Source organism: Hemiscyllium ocellatum, chromosome 22, assembly GCF_020745735.1.
Source record: "Hemiscyllium ocellatum isolate sHemOce1 chromosome 22, sHemOce1.pat.X.cur, whole genome shotgun sequence".
Lineage (NCBI taxonomy): Eukaryota > Metazoa > Chordata > Chondrichthyes > Orectolobiformes > Hemiscylliidae > Hemiscyllium > Hemiscyllium ocellatum.
Genome location: NC_083422.1, coordinates 53,836,844 through 53,850,817, shown reverse-complemented (window position 1 = coordinate 53,850,817; position 13,974 = coordinate 53,836,844). Strand labels below are relative to the sequence as shown.

Sequence of the window (13,974 nt, the reverse complement as noted above, 5' to 3'; positions counted from 1 at the left end):
TGAGAACGAAGATCAAGGTGAGAGATGGTCACAAACTAATTGAAGCAAAAGTTTAGCTTATCAACAAGATGGTTTTACAAAGCTGACCTTCCTTCTGAAACCCAGGCAAGCCTGGTGCACTGGACAGGATTTTCACTCACAAACAGGAAGTGGGGTCATTTGTGTTGCATTGCACTTCAGGAGCTGGCAACAACAAAAGAATAACCAACCATGCCCCTTTGCAGAGCAGCTTAAGTCAGGCACGTGATGGATGAGTGCAGCTCCAACAACACAAGAGAAGTTTGACACCATCCAGGACACAGCAGCCCACGTGATTGTCCAAAGTGGAGGGAGTGGACACTTGTGGACACAGTGCCAATCAGTAGCAGCTACATGATGTATTCCAAAAGTAGATCAAAGATCCTGAGACAACTCCCTCCAAACCCACGATCACTTCCATTTAGGACAAGGGCAGCAGATACATGGGAACACCACCCCCTGCAAGTTCCCCTCCAAGCCACTCTCCACCCTGACTTGAAAATATAATCGCTGTTCCTTCACTGCTGCTGGGTCAAAATCTTGGAATTCTCTCTCTAAAGGCATTGTGGGTATATCCACAGCAGTTCAAGAAGGCAGATCACCACCACCTTCTCAACACGCAGCTAAAGGTGGAATGTTGGTTGAGTCAGTGATGCCATGTCCCAAGAGTAATAAAAAAAGTGCCAAGGTCCTGAATTTTGTACTCTTACTGAGCCTTCATGGATGATGATGTGAATGTGTGAGGGAACAGAGAGATAATCTCTGCAGATCCACAGTTTAAAAAGTACCCATTATCCTAGCATGGGGCAGACCCCCAAAAGCATAATATGCCAGGTTGCCAACATGTCTGTCAATGGCAGCATCCAATACCTGCTGTTATTGCCCAACAAGTGTCACCTAGTTACCACCACTGGCACTGGGAAAACTGTGGTTGCACCTTAATTATGTCAGTGCCAACACTGGCACCAGGAACATCAGATTCCACACAGGGTGCCACAGTGCCTGTCCCAGTGCACTTCAAATTATTGCATCTCCCGTGCAGAGTGCAGTCCAACAAGGAATATCATCTAGATATTCCCAAGGTCATACTCCCAATGACTGCTTTATGCATAGCATTCAGCTTCAAACTCCACTGCAGGAGGTGTGCGAGAGCATTAATCCTGTGGGATCCTGTTCAGCTTTGGGTCATACTGACCTGAACGAAATGTGATCGCTCAGGGCTGAGAGCATGAATAAGTTACAAGGGCTTGAGTGCTATTTCAGTTAATCCATTGTAATGTGCTGGCAGCTTCATTTTCCAGCGCGCACACTGAGACATGACTCTGTGGCCCCAGATTATTTTTTTTTCCACATATCAGATCCATTTGGTCCAATGAAAAGCCGCAATCACCACACCTCATCAAAGAAAGTTTTCCATCAAATAATATGCTGAGATAGAGAAAAATCCACTGGTGGATCATACCAATGATTTCCATGTAAGGGCTTCATTTAAATTTATTTTAATAGGCTTTGCTATTACAAAATTTTAAAAGAGAAAATGACGTGCATTTATGCAGCATTTTTAAAAGCCTAAAAATTGCCTCAAGTATTTATGAAGGAGCATACAGTAAGCCTTTGCAAGTGTCCTAGTGAATTCTCTGGCACTAGATCCTGCTCAAGATGTTGCATTAAATGTCACAGAAGGAAGCTTTCCACCAGATATATTGGCCTGATCGAGTCCCTTCACAGAGTCAGCTATGATGGCCTTTGGAAGATATTGGAGACATTAATCTCAAATGATTCGAGAGTTCCAAGAAAACATCGCATGCATATCCTGGATGAAGGGGAGTGTTCATATCCATCCTCAATCATTCATGATGTTCCACAGGGCTGCGTTGGAGCCCCAATCCTCTTCAGCATACGTGTTTGCCAATGCCTTCCATTGTGGTCATCCTGTATTGCATTTCGAATGGAAGAGGAGCTGCTCGATTGGAGATGACATCAGGCAATAGCCAAGTTCTTGAAAAAGATGGTTCATGATTTCTGACTTGTTGATGACTGCGCATCAACTGCCAGATCAGGGTCACACTGCAACACAGGATGGATTTGTTCTCTGCCAGAAGCAATATCATCCCCCTTGCAGCCTGCATGAAGCAAACAGCAGCACTGTACCAGAATGTTCCAGGAAAGCCTGACCTCAGGCTCAAGGCTTAGGTTCATGACCAGAACCTGTCAGCAACAGATTAATTCACATATCTCAGTGGAACATCTCTCCAGCTGTCTGTACTGATGGTGGGCAAGAACTTCCAAAGCTTTTGGACGACTTTGATCATCAGTCCAGGGTTGAGGAGAAAACAAATCTGTCCACCAAACTGAAATTCTCCAGAACACCAATCCTACCCACTTTGCTCTACACACAGGACACTTGGTCAATGCACCAGCAACTGGACACAAAGATCAACCATTTTTAATTGAGCTGCTTTCAGAAGCTTTTGAAGATGCTGAGCAGAACAAAATAGCAGAAAGTGAGTTACTCACCCATGCCAAGCCTTCATACCATACCGATTACAAATGAGATCAATGGGCCCTTTAGCCAGAATACCTGACTCATCACCACTTCCCTGATCAGCCTGGGCTCCGTGACAGTCAGAGAGAGCATCAAGAAGACACTCTGAAGTGAAATTTCACTGAGGAGTTTTGATATCAACGAAGAGAAGCACACCCTTGATCATCTGGCACAGCCAAATAATAAGAGGTGCTCCATCCTTTGAAAGCATATCAGACGCTGAGAGATAACACAAAGCGGTCAAGTCCAGAGCCAACAATTTGTCCAAAACTCAATCACCTCTGGTGTCCCAACTTATTTGGTATGTAAACAAAAAGGGAGTTAAAAAGAGACATTGAAAAATCAGGAGGTGTAAGCAGAAGCATATGATTAGACCAGGTGACGCATGCAGAGATTAACCTGGTACAGGCTCAATAGGATCAATGTTTATTTCAGTGCTGTAGTATATAAACAGCAGGCATATCATGACTCTATAACACGGGATACACTGAAAGTGTTGAGAAAATAGCATCCAACAGAAAGTTAAACAATTAATCAATAGCAAGAGAGGAGGTCGAAAACAGCTCTTTCCAATCATGTAGAGTTCCAGAACATTAACAATGTGTTGCAGAGTTGGTCAGAAATAAAGAATATGTGCAAACCCACAGTGATAGGAGTGTTCTGTTAACCCAACCACACACCCCCTGCAAGCCCAATTCCGACACTTGATCAACTTGCACAGCGGCTTGCGTGGCTTTCTCTTTGTCTTGATCAACCTCCCTAGACTTTACCACTACCTGCGCAGTCACTGCTGCTCCTGAAAGGTGTTTCCCCTTCAGTGGTTGATGGTGATCTCTGTTGTGTGCCAGGGCTCCATCCTGCACACCTGCTTTGCCATCATCTATGTACTATCCCTCAATAAACTTGCAGTGAATACGGTGAATGCACAACCACCTCTGACGCGAAGACTTTTACCACATGCTTGTCATACATTAGACAAAAACGATGCAAGTCAGAATTACTTGCAACTTGAGATCTTAACTTTGTTTTTGTTCTCACATACGCCTTTATTGGTTCCATCACTTTGGGTCAAATACAGTAAAGAAGGGATTCTGTAAAATTTGTAATGAGTGTCCATTGCTCGCTCAAACTTCCATCTTCATCTTGATTCTGAGCAGCTGAAACCATGATTGTTAAATCTAAAGGTGCCCCTTTCACTTCAAAAAACACCATTTCTCCATTCCTCATTTTCCCTTTCGTATGCTGTAGCTAAGTCCATATTGTCTCATGCACAAGGACCGTCCGGGATTAGCACCACTAGCTCAATGAATCAAAGAAAGAATCTTAATTTAATGAGTTACATTTTCAAATCCCTCTGAAACTGTACTTACAGCATGTGAAAATGATTTTGTTAATCATTCTCCCTCCTCTCACTGCACAGACTACACTTTCACTGGCACTTTAAATCTCTATTGTCACACAAGATGTTTTAAATAGTCACAAAGTCCTCCACCTTGAAACATATCATCAGTCCTGCACATCCTTCTTTCCCAATTTTTCCACTTGCAATGGAAAATCTCCCAACCGCAGCCCCCCCCAACACTTAAACACCTAATTATTATAAAATGCAAGAACATCCAAGTTATTATTTAGAACACTGAAGCAGTTGGACACACCCCCAGAATCCCAAAGGAAATGTTTCAGAATATGGCTGCCCCTCCCTAATATTTGCAAGAGCGCTGTCAGTACGTGGAAGCTACCCAGCAGCCAGCTGGTGTAACATAATTAACAAATCCAACATAAACAAACACACGCCGGTTAATACAACATCATATTTGGAAAGAATATTTTCCGCAACCCTACTGGATCTCTTGCAAGGAACAAAGAGGTTATGGCAACATTGATTCAGACTGAATTCTGTTCACCTCATCCTACTTTCAAATTTGAATTCAATAAGGATCTGAAAAAAAAACAAGCAAGCCTACTAATGACCAAATAACTTAATGTCCACCTTGATAACAATCCATGTGGTTCACTAATGCCCTTTAGGAAAAGACATCTGGTCTGCCCTATTACCCACAGTAAGGTGCTTAGCTCATAACGGACTCTGGCCTAGCCCGATTCTAGATTAGGGTGGTGCTGGAAAAGCACAGCAGTTCAGGCGGCATCTGAGGAGCAGGAAAATCAACGTTTCAGGCGAAAGCCCTTGATGAAGGGCTTTTGCCCAAAACGTCGATTTTCTTGCTCCTTGGATGCCGCCTGAACTGCTGTGCTTTTCCAGCACCACTCTAATCTAGAATCTGGTTTCCAGCATCTGCAGTCTATGTTTTTACCTCTGGCCTAGCCAGCAATGTCCATACATCATGGACACATTTTTTGATAAGCTTATAGGTGTCAGAAAAGATGGAATACACTATGGGATTTTCCATTAGGAGGATTCCAGCACTTAAAATGACAAACTTCCACTAAAAAAAGTGTTCTGGCCTTGGCAAGGGGTTAAAGTTCAGAGCCCAGCCTCAGGAAATACTGAAAACTGATGATGACGACGAGAACACGAGGTATTAACTTCTTGAGTTGGTCCCCTCTTCACGACCAAAAGATGGACCAGGTAAATGGATAAACTGTGGTGCTGGAAAAGCACAGCAGGTCACGTAGCATCAAAGGAGCAGGAGAGTCGACATTTCAGGCATAAGCCTTTCATCGGGATGACAGCATTGAGGGAAGGCAAGAAATGAAAATAAAACTAACTCCAAAGAAGGGTAGCAATAAACAAAGGAACTGCTCACAAAAAGCAATGATGCAAAAGATCATGTGAGTCAGATAACAGAAAGAAGCACTAAAAGGTACAGCCCAAGCAATTGAAATTTCAGAGCACCAAAACACAAGGACAGATGGTAAAACAGAAAATTCCAGTAACACTGTTCTTCACTCAGTATTAACAAAAACCAAAACCTCTCACCAATCTGAATATGTCCCAATGCACTGCACAGACAAAGTACTTTCATAGTGCACTATCCATTACAAAGTGGGACAATGGACAGACAATTTGCACACAACATGGACTCAGGAATGTCAATGAGATAATAACCATATAATCTGTTTCAGTGGGGCTGAACAAGGCATAAATATTGATCAGGACACCAAGTAAAACCTCCCGACTTTCCTTCAAAATAATGACACACTCTATACATTCATCTTGAGAGGACAGCTGGGGACTTGATTGATGTTCAGACGAACAATGGTATCCTGACAGTGCAAACCTCCCTTGACACTGCACTGAAGGTGGCAACATGGAGTATGTCTTCAAGCCCTGGAATGGGACTTGAACCCATAACCTTCTGATTTAAAGTAGCATGCAATACCCAAAGAGCCTTCTCCATGATAGGGATGTGAAAGGAGTGGAGAGAGTGCAGGGGAGATTTACCAGGATGTTGTCTTAACTGGAGAGTTTCAGTGATGAAGAGAGATTGGACAGATGGGGATTTTAGTGCAGAGAAGATTGAGGTGTGTAAAATTATGAGCAACATTAGATAGGGTAGACAAGAAGAATTTTTTAATCCTTAGAGTCACAAAGTCATAGAGCACAGAAACAACCCCTTCAGTCTAACTTCATATTCTATAAGCCAGATATTCTAAATGAACCTAGATCAATTTTCAAGCATTTGGCCCTATCTAAAGCCTTTTATTTCTGTACCCATCCAGATGCCTTCTAAATGTCCTCGACCAGGCTGGCCTGGGAGGACGGGTCTGGGAGAAGCGTCTCGGTCCGGGAGGCAGGGCTGTTGCAGACGAGAAACACTGATTTGGGTGAAAAGGAATGTAAATAAAGTCATTTTTGTTTTCCCTTTTATTCTTATGCCTAACTTTTATCTGTTATTATTTCAATTTTGCACAAAATACTAAAGTGTCTCTACCTAGGTATCTCATACCTAAGCTGGTGCCATAAGCAGCAACATCACAAACATTTCACTGCACTGATTCAAGTATAACGACAATAAAGCTAATTCAATTCAATTTAAATGTTGTAATTGTACCATCCTCTACCACTTCCTCTGGCAGCTCATACCCCACACATGGACCATCCTCTGTGTGGAAAGATTGCCCCTTGGGTCCCTTTTAAAATCTTTCCCCTTCTCATCTTAAGCCTTTAGTTTGGATCCCCTCTCCCCACCCTGGGAAAAAGACTTTAGCTAGATCAATGACCAAAGGACATTGTTTTAACATAAGGAGCATGAGGAAAAACCTTTTTCAGGCGGGGATTGTGGGAATTTGGAACTCACTGCCTGTAAAGTGTGGTAGGAACAGAAACTCTTGTCACATTGAGGAAGTATTTAGGTGTGCATGTCAAGGCAGACAAGCCTATGGGTCAAGTGCTGGAAAATGGGATTCGAATAGTTAGGCTGGTTTTGACCAGCATGACATAGTGGGCCGAAGGGCCTTTTTCTGTGTTATACATCTCTGTGACTCTAAGGGCAAAAGTTTCTTCCTGCCTTAGGTTCTAAGCTGACATCGCTGTTCAGAACAGAGTGATCGTCTTTAGATGAGATGTTAAACCAAGTCTATTCTTGTGATCTACGTAGACATTAAAAGATCTCTTGGTATTATTCAAATGGAAAAGGCAGTTCTCTCAACGTCCTCATGATAATCCTCCCTCACTCAACATAATAGAACCTTGATATCATGTCAATATATAACAGTAACAAATGTTACTGCACCTGAACAAACTCTGACAAGCTGGTTCACTGGCTACTCTTTTTCTGTTCCTACAATAGAGGCAGAGTGATGCCCAAAATGCTGAGAGATGTAAACACATATTGAACAGAGGGGAATGGAGTTATGAGCCTGGAGCAAGCTGAAGATGTTGTCTCTACCGCAATGTAGTTGGTATGTGGAACAGACTTTGAACAAAAGCTGACTTACTTGTTTCTAAAAGAATATGAATCTCAGATTGCAGATTTGAAGTACAAATTCATGCAATTAAATGCACACAATGGGTTTAACATCGAAAATATAAACAGAGAAAATAGGAGCCCGCGTAGGCCATTTGGCCCATCGACCCCAATTCACCAATCGAAATTATCATGGCTGATCTCTATCTCAACACCATACTGCCTCTCTCTCTCCATGTTTCTCGACACTTTCAGCTTCTAGAAATCTAGTTTCTTAAATATATTCAGTGACCTGGTCTCCATAGATTCCTGCATTTTGTATTTTGGATCAAACAGATGATTGCAGATTCACCTCTACCCAAACCATATTCTAATTTGGAAATTTTATCTGCTTTGCTTCATCTTCCTTTAGAGATGAACTACAATAGAGAAGGGCCCAAAATAATCACATTTGCATGCAAGTCATTTAGAGGGCTTTAGATGGCAAACAATCTCTGGGATGGTCAAGGATGACTGAAAACTTGCATCCTTCATGGAGGACCACCAGTCGCCCTTCTGATTCTGCACAGTGGAAGAGGAATCATCAATAGTGATCCAAATTGGTCACTACTTGAGCTCATTTTCCCTATCGATACAATATAACATAAGACCATACAACACTGGAGCAGAAGCAGACGATTCAGCTCATGGAGTCTGCTCTACTATCCATTGAGATCATGGCTGATGTGATAACCTTCAATTCTGATTTCCTGCCCTCGCCCCATTTAGTACAGCAACCCATGCATTTTGATGCTCTGCCAATCAACATATGTGAAATTCTTAACTCATTTCACTTCATTATAAATACCCTGTTAGTAGAGTTTAAAGAAATCCCTCCACACACACAGCAGTCAGTTGGCAAGACGAAAATCTATACACGTCCTCCTGAATTCTTTATGTCTACTAAACTAGAGGATAAGTGCAAAAATTGCGCATGTTTATTGTTAAGCAGTTTCCCATGCCAAGTGGCAAACTGCTGCGAGCATTTTCCCAATGACTGGCAGCTTGCTGTTCCTCCCACTGTCTGGGGAGCTGCCTGGACCAGGACAAAAAAAAAGTCTACACATAGGGTAAAAGGTTCACACTGGCTAGAGTTTATTCACAAATGGTGCTCAAGTGCAGTGACAAAATCCATCGCGTTCAGTGCTACCAGTCAACTAGATCCTTACCATATGTTTAAATGCTGAAGTCTGGTCACTTATACACCAACAGACATACAGATACACAGAAAGTGAGGATTTGACACAGTGGGGATTTGACACTGAGTGTCTGTCTTTTAAAATTAAAAAAAATGCTGGGAATGCTCATTAGCCCATCCAGCTTCTGAGATTAGAAAAGTAATTAGCTGATGGAGACCCTCTTCCAAAGCCTTTTTATCCAAAACATTGAATAGTCTTTTAGCAGCTCCACCATCATCTGAAGGACTATGTATTTCCAGCATCTTCTGTTTCTCCCCCAGATCGCTGAGCCTTTTATAAGCAGCACTGACAATAAAATGTACTCCTTGCTTGAATATTTTGTCATTCATCAGAAAATGGTGGTGAACTGCAAGAAGAAGAAACCTAGCAGTTCAAACACATTAAAACAGGCCAAATCTGCACAGAAATGAAAATAGGCTTATGTAGGAATCGGAGGAGGCCATTAAGCCACTCAAGGCCATTCTAGAACTCAGAACATTAAAGAGTATAGCGCAGCAACAGGCCCTTCAGCCCACGATGTGGTGCCGAACATGACACCAAAAAGTTAAACTAATCCCTTCTGCCTGCCCATGGTCCCTAATCCCTCCATGTGCCTATCTAAAAGTCCCTTATACATTCCTATTATATCCCTGCCAGTGCATTCTAGATTCCTACCACTCTGTGTACAAAAAAGATTTGCCCCTCACATTGCCTTTGAACTTTTCCCCTCTTAACTAAAATGCACTCCTAGTATTAGACATTTCAACTTTGGGGACAAAAGGTTCTGACAGTCAATCCTATCTGTATATTTCCCCTCAACATTTGACTTAAATTCATGGTTGATCAATGGGCTAACTCCAAATGCTTTAGTGCCTTTGATGAACAAAAATAAATCTCTCAATCTCAAATTTTAAAAAAAAATCAACAATTGATCTAGGATCAATTATTGTTTTTTTGTCCTTTCTTGAATTGAATCTCAAGAACTTTAAAAAGAAACAAATTTATAGAAAAAAAACCAATCTTCATGATTTCATTAGAAACCACTGCAACAACATCCATTTATATTAGATTACCTACAGTGTGGAAACAGGCCCTTCGGCCCAACAAGTCCACACCGATCCTCTGAAGAGAAACCCACCCTCTATATTTACCCCTGACTAATCCAGCTAACATTGTGGGCAAATTTAGCATGGCCAATTCACCTGACCTGCACATCTTTGGACTGTGAGAGGAAACTGGAGCACTCAGAGGAAACCCACGGAGACACGGGGAGAATGTGCAAACTCCACACAGACAGTTGCCCAAGGCGGGAATTGAATGCGGGTCCCTGGCGCAGTGCTAACCACTGAGCCACAGTGCCGCCCTAATAATACATTTAATGTAGTATAAAAATCCCAAGGCACTTCACAGGACCACTAACAAACAAAATCTGACTGTATTAAAAAACACCAAGTGTTCAAAATGTGTTCAGTACTCAGTTCATGTCATGGAGCAAGTGCATTGTGTGCAGCTGAGTAGAGTGAGTCAAGCCATCATGCCCAGATTCTGCTGAGCTTCCCCTGCAATAGACACTATAATGAAACCAAACCTTCCAGCTCAGTGAGCAAACCTACATCCAGAACCTCAACCTGAGCTGCAAATCTTCTCAAAACTATAATGGTTACAATCTTAGCTACATTTCCTTCCAAGAGTAGGGGGCAGAATGAACGTCAAGAGGGAACGGCCAGGTTACGAGTGAGACCAGCCCGAGGTGTACATGCTTGTAGGTGGTTGGCCTGACTTGGATAACACATCCAGTAAGATGGTGGAAGAGCCCCTGGATACTAATCCTCTGGATAAGCAAAAGCTGTGATTCAATGAAGATTCATTACCTTCAGAATAGCTGCAGGGGGTGTGGGAATGGCAAACGTTTCCTCAAAAAAAGAGTAAAAATGCACAGGCTGAGTAAGCACAAGTCATGATTTACAAGTATAATTTATATCCTGTTCACAGATCAAAACAAACCCTACATCTTGATAAAACCATGTGACAGAAACCAGTCATAAACAAGTAGTGAGCAGCAGTTTCCTCCAAAACAAAACCAACTTATGCGGTCACACAAACCTATGCATAGTATACAGCTTCCACTTCCTCACCTTATAGTCACTGTGCAATATGACAGCAGAGAAAGTAAGCGAGGCAGAGCGAGATCAGAGCAGAATACAAATCAATTCCCAATGCTACTGCTGCCTGCAGGAGTTTAAATGCCAATAAGGATCAAGTGCTCCAGTTTTGAACTAACTGGGTTTCTCTTAAAAACAAAACACATATCCGGTTCAGTGTCAATGAGATCCTTCTTTATAGTATTATTAACAGTCATGATACTATGCTGTATCTAAAATACAGAATGCCTTACCAGTTGCGAAAACATCAAAATTGGCAAGAAACTGAAATGCTGCAATGCCCATACAAAAAGTCACCATATTAATCTCATGCTTTGAGTGTTTGGATTGAAACAAAAAAAAACAAACTCGAGGGCAGGTACAGAAGCATTCGCTTCAGAATTCAGTATGTGAGAGCTTCCGTGTAACAACTGTCCCACACCCATATTCTTCAGGTTCAGTTACCTTTTACTCTGAGCTGGTATGCTTTTTTGTCCGTTTCCTCAGTCTCCTCTCCTTTCTCCAGGCTAAATCAGTGACCATCCACAGGGAATGCAGGCAAGCAGCCTCACCTGAACCTCGAAAGGAGCTGTAAACTAACATTTCCAAATCCACCACCTTCATCAACCTGTACTTTCACAGGGAGTGTGAAATCCCTGTAGGTGCAATTAATAACTCATTGTTTCAAATTTACAGTGGGTCAGTAACGAAAAACATCAAGAACCAAAAGGCTTCACTAGGTATTTACACAATGTTACCTGTTATCCAGGTGTTATATATTTCTGTTGACATTAGATATTTTCCAATGTTTAATAGTGTCAGCCCCTCATTTCAGTGATTTGGGCATTTGCTTTGAACTACTCGATACCCAATTCTTTGTGCACTGGGTTGACCTGGATAGGTTGTGTGTGCACATGTACCCTTTCCAGCTCTCTGAAAACAGACTGAGTCAATACTAGAGAAGGCTGTGGCTGGTTTGACATTCCTGATGGAGGGCTTTTGCCCGAAATGTTGATTCTCCTGCTCCTCGAATGCTGCCTGACCTGCTGTGCTTCTCCAGCACCACACTCCCGACTCTGATCTCCAGCATCTGCAGTCCTCACTTTCACCAGGTTTGGCATATAATCTACTCACTAACAAAAATACATACAAAGCCTATCATCCTAGGCCACTTATATAGGAGGCCATATCAATGCCAGCTCTTTGCTGGAGTAATCTAAAATTAATCCTCCTGTCTACTACATTTCCTAATCCCATCAGTTTCCTGGTATGTCCAGGTGAAGGACTCATATGAATACATGTCAAGTCCTTTTGTTGGCACAATCTTTGACAATGCAACCATTTAACCTTCGTGGTTGTGTCCCAGATATTGCTGGCATTGTTAGATGTAAAGCATTATAAAGGGGAGGAACTTTTAGATCAAAGAAACAGCAACATCCATTCAGTACACCTGTTGCCATCCTAGTAGGCAAACTCATTCATCAATAATGGCAATGCTTATAACTTCTATCCAAGTCAACAATAGACCTAGACAATGAGAGGAGATCAACCTCCAACAGCTGAGAGTTTCACAACCCTTGGACCCAAGTCACCCATTCATTGTTGCATTCACTGTGCATCACACCCACAAGTTCCACTTCTGATGTCTTCCAAAATGCTACTTTCTGAATTAAAATCTAATTTGCTATTGAATGAATCAATAATTTCCACTTTCCCGGTCTCCTCAGGGAATCGGAGCTGAAAATGTGTTGCTGGAAAAGCGCAGCAGGTCAGGCAGCATCCAAGGAGCAGGAATCTGTCTATAGATTGACCGCTGACATGTTATTACTATAAAATTCATTTTGAATTCATAATTTCTTCAAATGTTGGCAACGACCTCTCCTACTGCCACTGCTTTTAAAATAGCTTTGAAACCTAGAATCTCTCAGCACCTGGCCAATCGTCAGCCCTGCTCATTCCAGCTCTTTGAAAAATTTATTCAACACATTCATACTTTAGTTTCCAGTTTCAGCCCCACCACAGAACCTTGCAAATTATTTCTCTCTAAAACGATTTGATGGGATGGTAAGGTTGGAATACAAACAGCGACTATATAATTTGGGTTTGTTTTCATTTGGAGGCTTTGATTCCATCATCCTTGCACGTAGAACATTCTAGATCCTGAACAGATACATTTTCCTATTTTCCCCTCCCATTCTCTGGCTAGTTACTTCAAATTTAGACATGCTCACCATTATCTTGCCATTTTGGAATCTGAAAATCGTCAAATGACTCCGCTCATAATCTTCTCTTTTCTAAATGAAAAGAAGCCCAATTTATATAATCACTGCCTGTATTCCAACCCTACCATCCCCTCAAATAATTTTGGATGCAGACTTCTGGATCATTTCAATAACCGCAAATATCTTTTCTGTACAGTGACAGCCAGGACTGTACACAGTATTCCAAGTGCCATTGTAATAACGATTTATAAAATGGCACAACCACCTCATTACTATTGACCTTTTAACACATCTCAACATTTGATTTACTTTACTCACTGGCATCAGACATTGTTGCAATAATTTTAATCTACTGTATAATAAAGACCCTTAGGTCTCTTTTTCATACACATTATCTTCCTTCCACTTAAGGAGTAGCCCCCTGCTACTAGATCATGTTTAGCTCCATATGAACTATTTAGCATTTCTCTACAGCTCATCCATTCCGAGTAAGGTTCAAATCCTGTAACTTATCCTGTACATCAACAATATAGAAGGAAGAGGAGAGAGGAGTTGAGAAAGTGAGGGTAAGCATAAATATTATTTGCCTTAACCTCTGCCCCTCGGATCCAAAAGGGAAAAATTGACAAAAAGACACATTTTTGTCCATGCTTCTGGTCTTGTGTGCAAAACAAAATACTTTAATAAAATAGATGCCCTTTTTGGCAAGTTCTGTTCAATCAAACAGCTATTCGAACATAGAATCGACAAATAGGAATTCAAAAACATTTTTTCCACTAAAATGATCTTCTCCAACAATCTAAATGAGGTATAAAATAGCAGAGCAAAAGGGGCAATCTGATACCGAAGGAATTAAATATTAGATTATTTGAATTAATGCAGACATCAGACAGTAAATTGCACAATGTAGGCATTGTGGATTTGCACCATCAGCTCAGCTAAAGCTTGTCTGAAGGGACATCA

General features: G+C 41.7%; 1 protein-coding gene across 5 annotated transcripts in view; it reads right to left on the bottom strand.

Annotated features, from left to right (window-relative positions):
- The window catches only part of LOC132826362 (CREB3 regulatory factor-like), a 167,682-nt gene that overhangs the window by 140,640 nt on the left and 13,068 nt on the right, over window positions 1-13,974 (bottom strand). The gene's annotated exons all lie outside the window — the stretch shown is intronic.